Source organism: Vombatus ursinus, unplaced genomic scaffold (assembly GCF_900497805.2).
Source record: "Vombatus ursinus unplaced genomic scaffold, bare-nosed wombat genome assembly UNPS02014813.1, whole genome shotgun sequence".
Classification (NCBI taxonomy): domain Eukaryota; kingdom Metazoa; phylum Chordata; class Mammalia; order Diprotodontia; family Vombatidae; genus Vombatus; species Vombatus ursinus.
Genome location: NW_020954591.1, coordinates 7,121,426 through 7,134,387, shown reverse-complemented (window position 1 = coordinate 7,134,387; position 12,962 = coordinate 7,121,426).

Below are 12,962 nucleotides of genomic sequence, written 5' to 3'. Positions count from 1 at the left end.
GAGTCAGCTGCTTAGAAATAATAGGGGAGGGGGTAGCAGTGGATAGAGCACTGGCCCTGGAGTCAGGAGGACCTGAGTTCAAATCCGGCCTCAGACATTTGACACTTACTAGTTACGTGACCCTGGACAAATCACTTAACCCCATTGCTTAGCCCCCCCCCCAAAAAGAGAAAAGAAATAATAGGGAACCTACTGGCATGAAAGAGATCACCAAAAGAAACTCAAGAAGAGAGAGACCAGGAAGAGCCCTGATGCATACATAGGGCCTGGACCATGTTGCTGATCTAGCTATTTCCTCAAGCTAGAATCCTTTTAATATATATTTACAATCATTTCTTAACTCTCCCATTGCTTATCCCTAATTTAACAATTTTTAAAACTGAAAAAAACTATTATGAATACACACAATTCCTGCTTTGGGCAAATATAAAAATGCGTGTTTCATTCTGCATTTTAAGTCCTATTACCTCAGTAGAAGGAGGTTGATAATGTGTTTCATCTTCAGTCCTCTGGCCTATAGTTTATCATTGTATTGATCAGAGTTCTGAAGACTTTCAAAGTTGTTTTTCTAGCGTTAATGTCATTGCATAAATTGTTCTAGTTCTTAAACTGCCTCGGTTCATAGAGGTCTTCCTAGTTTCCTTTGAAACTACATTTCTTAACAGCACAATAATATTCATGTATACATAAATAATGTTTGTGAGTGTGTGTATCTGTTTGTGTATGTATATATCTATATCAGGTGGGGAACCTGTGGCCTCCAGCACCTCAAATGCAGCCCTTTGACTGAATCCAAACTCAGAGGACAAATCCTGTTAATAAAAGGATTTGTTCTGTAAAACTTGGACTCATACACACACACACACACACACACACACACACACACACACACAAATAGGTAGGTGCCCCATTGCAAAATCTAATGACCTCTCTGTAGCATTTGGCACTGTTGAACATTGCTCTTAAATACTTCCTCCCTGTATTTTTATGATTATGCTCTTCAGGTTCTTATAATACATATCTTCTCAGTTGTCTGATCATGGATCAGCAACTTTTACTCCATGTGCTTCGTCCCTATTTCTATGCAGATGATTCCCAGATAGCTCTTTCTAGCCCCACAGTCTATCTCTTGAGCTCCTTTTATTATCTACTGGACATCTGAAACTGAGGGAAACTATCCCTAGCACTTCCATAAGCATGTTAAACTCAACATTTCTAAAACAACTCATCTTTCTTCCAAATCATCTCTTCTTCCTAATTTCTGTTTCTGTTGAGAGCACCACTGTCCTTCCATTCACTCTCTCCCTTACCAGTCCCATTGACTTGTTGCTCAGGCTTCTTTCTACCACCACATCGCTCACACCTCTACCATTCTCTCCACTTAGGCAGTCACTCTAGTTCAAGGCCTCATCACTGCTTATTTGGACTATTGCAACAAGTTCCTCATTCATCTCCTTTCCGCTCTTCAGTCCACCCTCCACACAGCTAAAAAGTTAATGTTCCTAAAGCATTAGCCACATCACTTTTCTGCTCAGTAAGCTCAGATAGGAGGGAGGCCTTTGCCATAGAATATAATAAAAAATCCTCTCTGACACTTTAAAAGTCCTTTGCAATCTGAGTTCAGTTTGGCTTTCCAGGCTTATTACACATTACTTTCCTTCATGTGTTCCATGTAGCATCCAAGCTGCCCTACTTTCTGATCCTCATATATACTTTGCATGAGCTTACTCCAATGCCTGAAGTGCCTTTCCTCCCCTCCACAGAATCTCTAGCATCCTTCAAAACTCAGTTCAAGTGCTGCCTTCTATAGGGAAGCCAATCCTAGTTTTCTCAGTTGCTAGTTCCATTCCCTGGAAATTGCATTGATTATTTTTATTTAATTTTCTCTGCATTGTTTTCTTAATACAATGTAAGCTCCTTGAGGTCAGGGTCTTTCATTTTTGTCTTTGTATCTCTAGCACTTAGCACAGTGCCTGGTACATAGTAGGCATTTAATAAATGCTTGTTAAACTGAATGATCCTAGCAGCAGTAGAGTGTTACTGAAGATTCTCAAAGAGAAAGGTAATGTGGTCAGGTTTACTTTTTAGGAAGATTATTTTAGCAACTCTATGAAGAATGGGGAACACAGGAGAAAAATTGGAAGTTGAGAAACCAGTTAGGAAGCTTTTGGAAGTTTAAGCAAGAGGTTAATAAAGACCTGATTTGGATGGTGGCTGTGTGAATGGAGAGAAGGGGATGGACATGAGACATATTCTAGAAGTAGAATTGACACGGTTTACTATATTTGGCGGTTGAAAAACAATAAAGAGTTTTGGATTGACTCTTAGGCTGCCATCCTGGGGCAGCTAGGTGGTGCAATGGATAGAGCTCAGGTCCTGGAGTCAGGAAGACCTGACTTCAAAATTGGTCTCAGACACTTATGAACTGTGTGACCCTGGACAAGTCACTTAACCCTGTTTGTCTCGGTTTCCTTATCTGTAACATGAGCTGAAGAAGGAAATGGCAAACCACTCCAGTATCTTTGCCAAGAAAACTCCAAATGGGGTCACAGAGAATCAGACACAACTAAAATGACAAAAAGAAAAAAAAAGCTGTTATCCTGGGTGACTAGAAAGGTAGGGGTGCTGTCAGCAGAAATAAGGAAGTCTGGAAGAAATATAAGTTTAGGGGAAATTATTATTAGTTCTGTTTTAGATATGTTGAATTTTAGATGCCTATGGGACATCCAGGTTAAGCAAGCAGCTGATGATGTAGGACTGGAGGTGGAGAGAGATTGGGGGCTTGATTTATACATGTCATGTATTTATACATATCAAGTTCATTGATAAACTACTTTTATAGAAATTGATTTACTGAGCAAGATATAAAAAAGACTATGCAACAGGAGCCAGTAGTTGCTGTAGACTAAGAGAAGACTTAGCTGTGCTTTTAAGCATTATTGTTTTCTCATACTTGACATGTTTGAGAATGTTCCATAATCTTTGATACAGGCTTAATTCATATATACATCTTTGCTTTTTTTTAATTCCATACACTATGGCACTGTTGCATGGCATTGTTGAGGCAGTAAGGTAATTAGAAGAGAATGTAAAAGACTAGATGATTTCTAACATAATATTTAAGTTATTGAGTCTTATGTGTCTAATTAGAATCTGAAAATCCACACTAGCATCTTCTACCCTCACTATATTCATTTCTCTTGTGAGCTAGAAAGAGAATGGTGTCTCCTACCCCAAAATACCCCCACACTGATTTAGGGGTTCAATCACCTTGGTACTTTACAACAAACAATATTTTTTTATCTTAGGATCATTTTTAGCCAAAAAGAAAGATCCTGATTGCATGTTGGTTACAGAGGTATTCTGCCAATACTCCTTTTTAACTTAAAATCTAGTTTCCTTTACCCCCAGCCAAGGAAAAAAGGAAAAGATAATAGTAATAGTGATGCCACTCCCCCCCAAAATGCACAAAGAGAAGCCCATCAATTACACGGTTACATCTGGCTTATGTGTTAGAGATACAAAAGGAGGCAAAACACAGTCCCTGCCCTCAAGGAATTTACAACCAAATGGATTATCTTTTCAGTAAAATGGACATAATAATTGTGCCATCTGATTGGCTGTGAAGAAGGGGGTTTGTAAACCTCAGAATGCTATCAAGATGAGTTATTATTAGATTCTCACAATAATCCTAATGAGGTAGGCATGGCAAGCATCTGTATGCTAATTTGAATTGGAACATTATGAAATGACCATATCAAATGACGTGAGTTAAATGGCTTGCCAAAAGTCACACACAGAGTTTTGGCAGGCAGATTAGGACCCATGCTTACTGAATGCGCACCCATTGCTATCTCCATCACACCAATTTCTTTTTATTGTTTCCTAAATTAAAACCTAGTACAGGGCCTGTAGACTCAGCTATATGGCAACTTAATGAAATGCTTAAGGAGGAAATCTCAATAGGAGATAAATAAACTTCTCTGGAATTGGCTTTTAACATTCTTAGTACAAAGAGGAATTTTTATAATAATGGCTTTAGGGATGTAGCCAACCTCGTTAATGATAATTTTTAGGACAACTTCATTTTGCAAATGTGTGTTCTTTTTCTTTCTGTCATTTATAAAATATCATTGACTCAAAAATACATGTCCACACTACATCCTTAGTGATAGGTTATAGTCTAAAGCCTAGAAGCATCTTGCTATTTTTTGTTGTAAGGAGGGATTCCAACTTTGAGCAATAAAGCAGGGAGGGGAGGAAACACAATTGATCTGTGTCCTTTTTAAAGTTTAATTAATGTGCTTGAGCTGAAGAGATGTTTTTTATAATTTGCAAAAGTGAAAGAAACTATGCTTTAAATCCAGTATTATGAACTTAGAGAACTAAATAAATTTATTATTAATGGAATCATAAATCCTTGGAATTTTAAGACTCCCTGATCAAGGCTGGGGAGTTGAAATACTCCTTGCTCTCCATTGCCACTTCCAGATCCTCCCCCTTCTTCCTTCATTCAGTAACCTCTCTTTCTTGAGGTTCATGTTATTCATATATGCCTCCCAATCATGCTGGGTGGTGGTGGTGTTGTTAAGTCATGCCTGACTCTTCATGACCCCATTTGGGTTTGTTTGGTTTTTTTTTTTTTTTTAGCCAAAGACAAGGTTTATTAGAACATCCGCCATATTGGGCAGACTCTTAAGGAGTCTGAACATTAGTAAGCTATTGGCTAGATTATAAGAATCTGAGCGTCTTGATGGAGACAAGATGGACCTTATATAAAGAAAGACTATGGGAAGGATCTAGGAGTGGCCAAGTAGTCTATGAGGTAATAAAACTCCAGGGACCTGGATCACCTGGCCAAGGGAGAATGGAATCTAGATAGGATTAAGGGTGGGAAGTGGCCTGGGGCCATAAGGAGGTAAGACAATGGAGGGCTAGGCTAGGTTGGTAACAGAATTGGGAGGTTGGGTGTAGCCACAATGAAAGGCCAGTTGATGGGATTATAGCCTCAGGCTATAATCCAGAGATTTGGCCATGTGGGAAAGTCCAGGGTTTTTCCTTTCAGGGGTTCAGATCCCAACCCCATCATTCTCCCCTCAAACAAATGAGACACAAATTCTTTTGGGGTAAGGGGCAAAGGTCTTGGCTTCTGAAACTGCTTCCTGCGGCAAGGGAGGTAAAGTTGTCACTGCCTCCAGGGGGTCCCAAAGAGGAGGTTGACTGGAACCCAGCACAGGCTGCATCCAGGGAACAATGGGGGAACATTGGCTGGTACCAGCTGTTTGCTACCAACTGTAGGTGAATGGCCTGTAGTCTGGAAGACACAAATCTGACAGAAAAGACTGCCGGGCCCAGAAATAAAGCAGGGACTAGATTTAGGGCCCAACTTTGAGAGGATAAAACATCCTTAACTCTGTTTGGATTCAGATAATTCAGTTTTCCAACCATGCAGTATCAAATCCACCTCATAGCCAGACTCAGTAATAGCCAGATGGGTAACATTCCTTTTCGAAGGAACATGAGTCAGGAGGATCCTATCTTAGACTGAGGCTAAAATTGTCCTCTCAGCTTTTCCCCATGTTGACTTCCCACCAGTATCACATTCTCTGAGTAGCTTGTGGCATTTCTTTCTGATGGTGAATTATTGATTATCAATGGATTATTATGATCCATCAGACAACTCAAAATCCCATGAGCTTTTACCTCAGATAGCAAGTTTCACTAATCATAGCTTAGGAAAAACTTCTCCAGGATTTACATCTCAAACTTAAATTTCTCCTAGTGTAAAAAGCCAATCACTAGAGATTATTTCTATATACTTGCAAATTCTCAACAAGACAAACTCCATACAAGCTTTTTGGCAAGTTTAGACATTAAAACAATAAACAATAGCAAAATTATTTTAGCGGTAACCAAATTATGAAAAGTTGCGTAAGATAACTGCTACAAAAAGTTCACCAATTTGAAGCTTCAAACAAACCCATTACCAGTCAGGTGACTTCAGTTTTGTTAAATGCATTTCCAAATTACTTTACACAGAGAATCAACATCTCATCACTAACAGTTAAAACTACAACTTTAAAAAGAGCATACTTACTCAAGTTCGGAGGCTAGCTTCTTTACCTTGAGCAGGATGTGTTGAACCTGAGTGATGCTTCCAGGCAAAGGTTGCCGCAGGACCCGAGGCCATTGCCAGTGGGGCCCATGCTATAGCTGCTGCCCTTCCCCTCTCCTTCCTTTCCCCTGGTGGGGGAGGGTGAAATCAAAGGTGAAGGGGAAAGGGATAAACTCTCTTCTCCTATGAGAGGGGTTAACAGATACCCTCTTGACTCAAGGGAAGGGAGTGACCAGGGTTGTAAGGAAGTGTTTCAAAACTCAAAAATGATCAATCACAAAACCTCCAGAATCTGCCAAGATGTTTTTAGCTGTTCTAACTTTTCCCTATAACCTCTATGAAGGCAGATTCAGGGGTGTAGCGGGAAGGGATTAAGTAAACCTCAGGGAACCAAAAGCAGCTGCAGTTTTTCCAGTTCTCTAGCACCAAAAGAATTGACAGAATTGGTCATACATTTCCAGTTAGGGCATCCGTCCTTGTCCTCTATGCTGTGGAAGGTGTACCCAGGTCCATGGCCTCGAACCAAACCAGTGGACCAAGAAACTGAGAGTGTCAGGCCAAGTGAGACAGCCTTGTAACTGTCTGCCTGAAAAGCACCTCCAAGCCTTGGTGCTTGGAGAGTGACCCCAACTGTAGAGCAAGAAAAGGTGGGGGGAAGCTTACATACCTTCCAGTCTTAGCTGGAGAAGAACTTGGGGTTAGGCGGTTTCCTCGTACAGGCCACCAAAATGTTGAGGTTTAGGGTGTAGGGGTGCTGGGACACCAAAATCACAACATGTGGGTGCTGCCCAAAAGAATTCAACCCAAGCCTTCTTTCAGCCAAAGACAAGGTTTGTTAGAACATCTGCCATGTTGGACAGACTCTTAAGGAGTCTGAACATTAGTGAGCTATTGGCTAGATTATAAAAATCTGGGCCCATTTAAGGTTTTCTTGGCAAAGCTACTGTAGTGGTTTGCCATTTCCTTCTCCAGCTCGTTTTACAGGTGAGGAAACTGAGGCAAACAGGGTTAAGTGACTTGCCCAGGGTAACACAGCTAGTAAATGTTTAAGGCCAGATTTGCTCACAAAAAGTGAGTTTTTCTGACTCCTGGCTCAGCACTCTCCACTGTGCCACCTACCTGCCCCCCAAAATCCTGGTAGCAGTTATCTACAGACCTCTAGGTAATTCCTCTTCTTTCTACAATGAATTTGATATCTTTCTTGCAATTTTTCTCTCCTCCCAAACTCCTGCCCTCACACTAGGGGACTTCAACATAAATACTGATTATGCCTCAACCACTCTAACCACTTAGTTCCTCAACCTACTCCCTTTCTGTGAGCTATTCCTCCACCCCACCTTAGTCACACACAGTGATGGTTGTACCCTCGATCACCCACAAATGTACCACTTCCACATTTGAGAATTCCAAAATCCCTTTGACCATAATCTATCGGTTTTTCACCTTCCCCGTGTCTTCCCTTACATTACCTTACTCTTCATCCTTACCATTGGCCTCTAATCCCTTGACCCCTCTATTCTCTCCCAGGCCATCTTCCCTGTACTAGCTATTTTCTCCTGTTCTCTCCATCTGGACTCCTTGGTGAACCAATTCAACCATATATTGTCCTCTTCTCTTAAATTCCTAGCCCTCTTAATCATATCACTGATTACACCTAGCTAAACCTCAATCTTGGATCACCCCCACCATTCATTCCTTGCTTTTCTGCCTACACATGTGCTGCTGAATGATGGAGAGAATCACACTAACTTTCTCTGGGTCCACTACAAATTTATGTTTCATAACCTCAACTGGGGGACCCTAACCGCTGGTGGGCAATCCTGCTATGCCTCACCCCTAGAGTTTATTGAGTAGGGGGGTGACATGATCAGGCCTGTGTTTTAGGAAAATCACTTTAGTGACTTTCTCTGCTACCAACAACATGATGAGGTGGCCTTACTCCTTATCAAGGCTAACTCCTCTACCAATTCAAGTGATTCCATTCCATCCCATCTTACCTAACAGATTGTTCTCTGTCATCCCCACACTTCTACTTATTTTCAATCTCCCTCTCTGTTGGCTGAACACAGGATGGATTGGAGAAGCTTGAGGCAGGTAGACCCACCAGCACCATTATTATTACAATAATCCGGGTATGAGGTGATGAGAGCCTGCAGTAGAATGGTGGCAGAAAAGGGGATGTTTTCAAGAGATGTTGCAAAAGGTGAAATCAACAGGCTTTGGCAACAGATGGGATAGGGGCAGCGGGAGGGGGGAGGGGGAGAAGTGAGAGATAGTGAATAATCCAGGATGACTCCTAGATTGCAAGCCTGAGAGTGTGGGAGGAAAGTGTTGCCCTCTACATTAATAGGGAAGATAGGAGGAGGGGAGGGTTAGAGGCAAAGGGGATGAGTTTTGTTTTGGTCATATTAAGCTTACTATGTCTACTGGACATCCAATCTGAGATGTCTAAAAGGTGTTTGGAGATGTGAGATTGGAGACTGGGGCAGGAAAGGTAAAGTTGAAAATCATCAACATAGAGATGATCATTAAATCCATTGGAGCTAATGAGATCACCAGGTGAAGTAGTAGAAGGAGAAGGAGGCAGTGGCTCTATGATTTTATCCATATGGGTATTTTTCCAACAACACATGTCACAACCCATCCATACCTGTCCATGTCTTCCTCTAAGTTCATCACAGGGCATCATCCCAGTGTGCTGGGGGCCTTCCCTGAGTTCTCCTTGCATTGAGAGAACATAAGAGGAATGCATGGACCATCTATTGGTTATTCTCTCACTCTTGCCTGTCTTCTTTTTCAATCAAATATTTCTATAATAACATCCTTTACTCCAGGTATTTGTGGTTCCTTGTTAGATGTTGCAGCCAGCACACACCAGCCATGCATTTCTCCATTATCCCATAAATCATACTCATTTTAAATTCTCTGGAGATAAGGTTTCCTTGTCAGTCCTACAACATAGGTAGATGTTAAGAAGAGAGACCACTTCTCAGGGAGGATCTTGGGCTCATTACAAGAACTTTGCAGTTTCCCAAAGGCAATCAGCCTGCTCTCTTCCTTCTACTCACTACCTTACTCCCTGTTTGTCATTTGCAGTTTGTCCAAGATATACATGCTTGTGGATTAGCTCTACAGAGTCTATCCAACAGTAGGCATTCTTCATCCACTTAGTTTTTCCTGTGTGGATAGGCTAATTCTTGAGCAGGTATAGATTTCATCCAGGAAGCTCTCTACTATTCTAGGACTTGATGCATAATATGCGAACAGGAGCTTCTGGAGCACTTCAACTTGACTCTATACTGGATCTCATTCACTCTGAGCAAGGAGGACCCCCCCAAAAAAACTATGAAGTGGTGCTTGGGCAGGGACCTATTGTTGTCTGATCTATGAGCTCCAGAGTGAATTGGGTTTAAGGCTTAGCCTTTGAGAAAGAAATCTAACCATAAACCCAATGGAGAAGGAGAAGGAAAGGGAGAGGGAAAGGGACAATGAGTTGAGTTACCCAACTGGAGTTGACCAGCTGGGTCCCTATTCAGGCAGCTTGGGCTATTCACAGGTTGTGTTTGTCCTTTGTTCTTGAAGAGGACCATGACATCAGGGAAATGATGACATGACTTGCAATTGATTTTTATTTGAACGAGGGAGGGCTGTGCAAGGTCACCAGCCTCACTTTCTCCTCCAGAGCCATCTGGGTTCAGTGGCCAGATATTCATCAGGATGACTGGAGATGGCCCAGGATGCAATGGGAGACCTTGGCCCTTTTAAGCTAAGGTATTTTAATAATTATTTCTCTTTTGGTCAGCAACCCTGAGGGTCTTACCCTCCCAGTTTGATTTTTTTTTTTATTAAAGGGGCCATCCCTTGACTCACGTCTTAAAGAGACCTATTCACTGAATGGGGGTTACCTCACAGTGAGAGCTTGAAAAAACCTTAGCTTAAAAGGGCCAGGGTCTCCCATTACACCCTGGGCCATCTCCAGTCTATCTGGCCACTGGACCCAAATGGCTCTGATGAAGAAAGTAAGGCTGGTGACCTTGCACAGCTTTCCCTCAGTCAAATCAAAGTCAATTGCAAGTCATGTCATCATCTCCCTGATGTCATGGTCCTCTTTGACAACAAAGGACAAACACAACAACAATAATACTGGATTGATGGTGAGTGGAATTGTCCTTACAGATGTTTTTGTATTTTTTGTGTGTTTTTTTGTGTTTCGACCACAGAGTAGGATTCTCCACCTGCCTAGTAATCAGGCCAGGTTGAGTAAGCAGACAATTTTTAGGGCACCCTTTCTATCCCCTTCTTTACACCTAGAGATGAGCAGTGTGATCCTTCAAAGACTGCTCAGACACCCAGGGGCTGCCAAATCCCACTGCTGCTTCCAGTGAGAAGACAACCCTATGTCCTGGGCCACCTGTGTGCAGGATTGTGACTACAGCTCCCAGTGTATCCGCACCTGCTGGTTCATCACTGGCCCGTCGCCACAGGACTTTGAGATAGGTAAAATGGTAAAATGGTAAAATGGTATGGGTGATGTCTTTTGATTGTTTCTTAAATTGGATTTAAATGAGGCAGAGTTGCACAAAGTTGTCGGCCTCACTCTCTCTTCTAAAGTCATTGGAGTCCAGTGGCAAGACAAAAATCAAGAAGACTGGTGATGGCTCAGGATGCAGTGGATGACCTAGGCATCTCCGCTGTCTAACCAAGGTTTAATTGCTCCACAGAACCTGCTTCAGTTGCCTTCACGGCCTCCTCAACAAATGCAGCCTCTGAAGCTGAGATGCAACAATGTATGGATCAATTCTCTGCTGCTTGTGCTAATTTTGGCCTAATAATTAACACCAAGAAAACACAAGTGCTCCATCAGCCAGCACCACATCATCCATGCATGGAACCATCAGTTACAGCAAATGGAGAAGTTTTGAATGCTGTGGATAAGTTCACTTACCTTGGTTGGTAGTGTACTTTTCAGCGATGTACATATTGCTAATGAGGTTGATGCGTGCATTGCCAGAGCTAGCTCAGTGTTTGGGAAGTATTGGACTGATTACCAAACTGAAGGTTTACAGAGCTGTCATGCTGGTCTCATTATTGTATGCCTGTGAAACCTGCTTGGTATACTTACCAGTACCATGCCAGGAAACTGAATCGCTTCCATTTGAATTGTCTTAGGAAGATTCTGAAGATCGCCTGGCAGGATAAGATACCAGACACTGAGGTTCTTTCTGGAACTAAACTGCCAAACATTCAGACTCTGCTTCAGAGAGTGCAACTCTGATGGGCTGGCAACGTTGTTTGAATACAAAACATACGCTTGCCAAAAAGGCTGCTTTATATAGAACTCACACAGGGCAAGCATTCATATGGTGGTCAGAAAAAGTGATACAAGGACACTCTCAAGGTCTCTTTTAACTTTGGAACTGATTGTGTGACATGGGAGACACTGGCACAGGACCGCTCAGCATGGCGTGTCCACATCAGAGAAGGTGCCATGCGCCTTGAGCAAAGGGAATTGCCAACCTCTCAGTAATTCTCAGGTGTTAGGTCACTCATCTTTCAGTTCTGTCTCTTATCTGAGTGTAGTTAGTACAGATTTATCCAATCAGAACAGTTCTAAGATCCCACCTACTGGGAAAATCCCGTTCTCTTCCTGAACTTGCTACATCTCTTTGGGCTCTGTGTTAGGACCATAGTTAACTCCCCACAGTAACAGTAGATATTTTATACATACACACACACATACATGCATATACATATACACATACACACATATATACATATATATGCTTGGATATTATATATAAATATATTATTATAAATATATAAATTGTATGTCATATATTATATAAATATATCATATTCTGATTATATTATATATATATAAATAAATAGAAATATTATGTGTAATATTTTACTATATTAATAGATAATAGAAGGAATTACCAACATCTACTAAAACATCCACTATGAGTCCACAAAACCAGGTCTTTTTAGAAAAAAACCGTTCTGTTTGTTCAGTCAGTCCTCCTAATGGTATAGAAAATATAGTATTGCTCCCAACTGATGTTCCCAATTTATGACAGCTAGTAGGGCCAGTCACCAAATAAAGTGCTCTTGAAACTCTCCATCCAGTTCTCTGTTCCTCTCCCTGCCTTAGTGCTGAAAAGAAAACATGACGTGTGTTTAGTTCTGATTTGCTATAACTACCCTAATAAGATTGCATATCTCACTATAAGTCAGACCACATTATGATTTAATTTCAGACCAAGTTTTGGCCTGTGGGGCAGGCACTCAAGATAGTGCCTTTTCCATTCTATTTCCTATCACCATCATGGACTTCAAATTGCTCCTTGCCGTGACTAACTCATCACTAGTGAAGGGGTGCCAGTGCAGGCCAGATAGAAAGAGAAACTTTCTCTGTCCAATTCAGTCATCTTGCTTCCTTTACTTTTCCTGTGCCTCTAACTTTAAGCCTTTCAGTTCTCATTGGCACTGACCAAGAGGACCATCATATTCCCTCTTGTTCCTTCTCAGCTTTTGGACTATATTGACTGGGCCAATCCAAGGCACAGAACTATAGTCATTTGATGAGCATAGATATTTAATGTCCCATTGCACCTTATCTTGAAATATGCGTGGGAGATACCTTTGTGGAAGAGACCATTTAAGATGCCAGTTTTCTCTACCAAATCATTTAAAATAAAAATTGATAGTCAATAAGCTATATGTACAATGAGATTTTATATTCTACACATCTTTTAGGCAACTGAATGATGGTAAAGATGTGGTCTACTGAAAATAAAAAAATTCAGAGAATATAAGATCTCACTGTACTCATTGTTTTAAAATG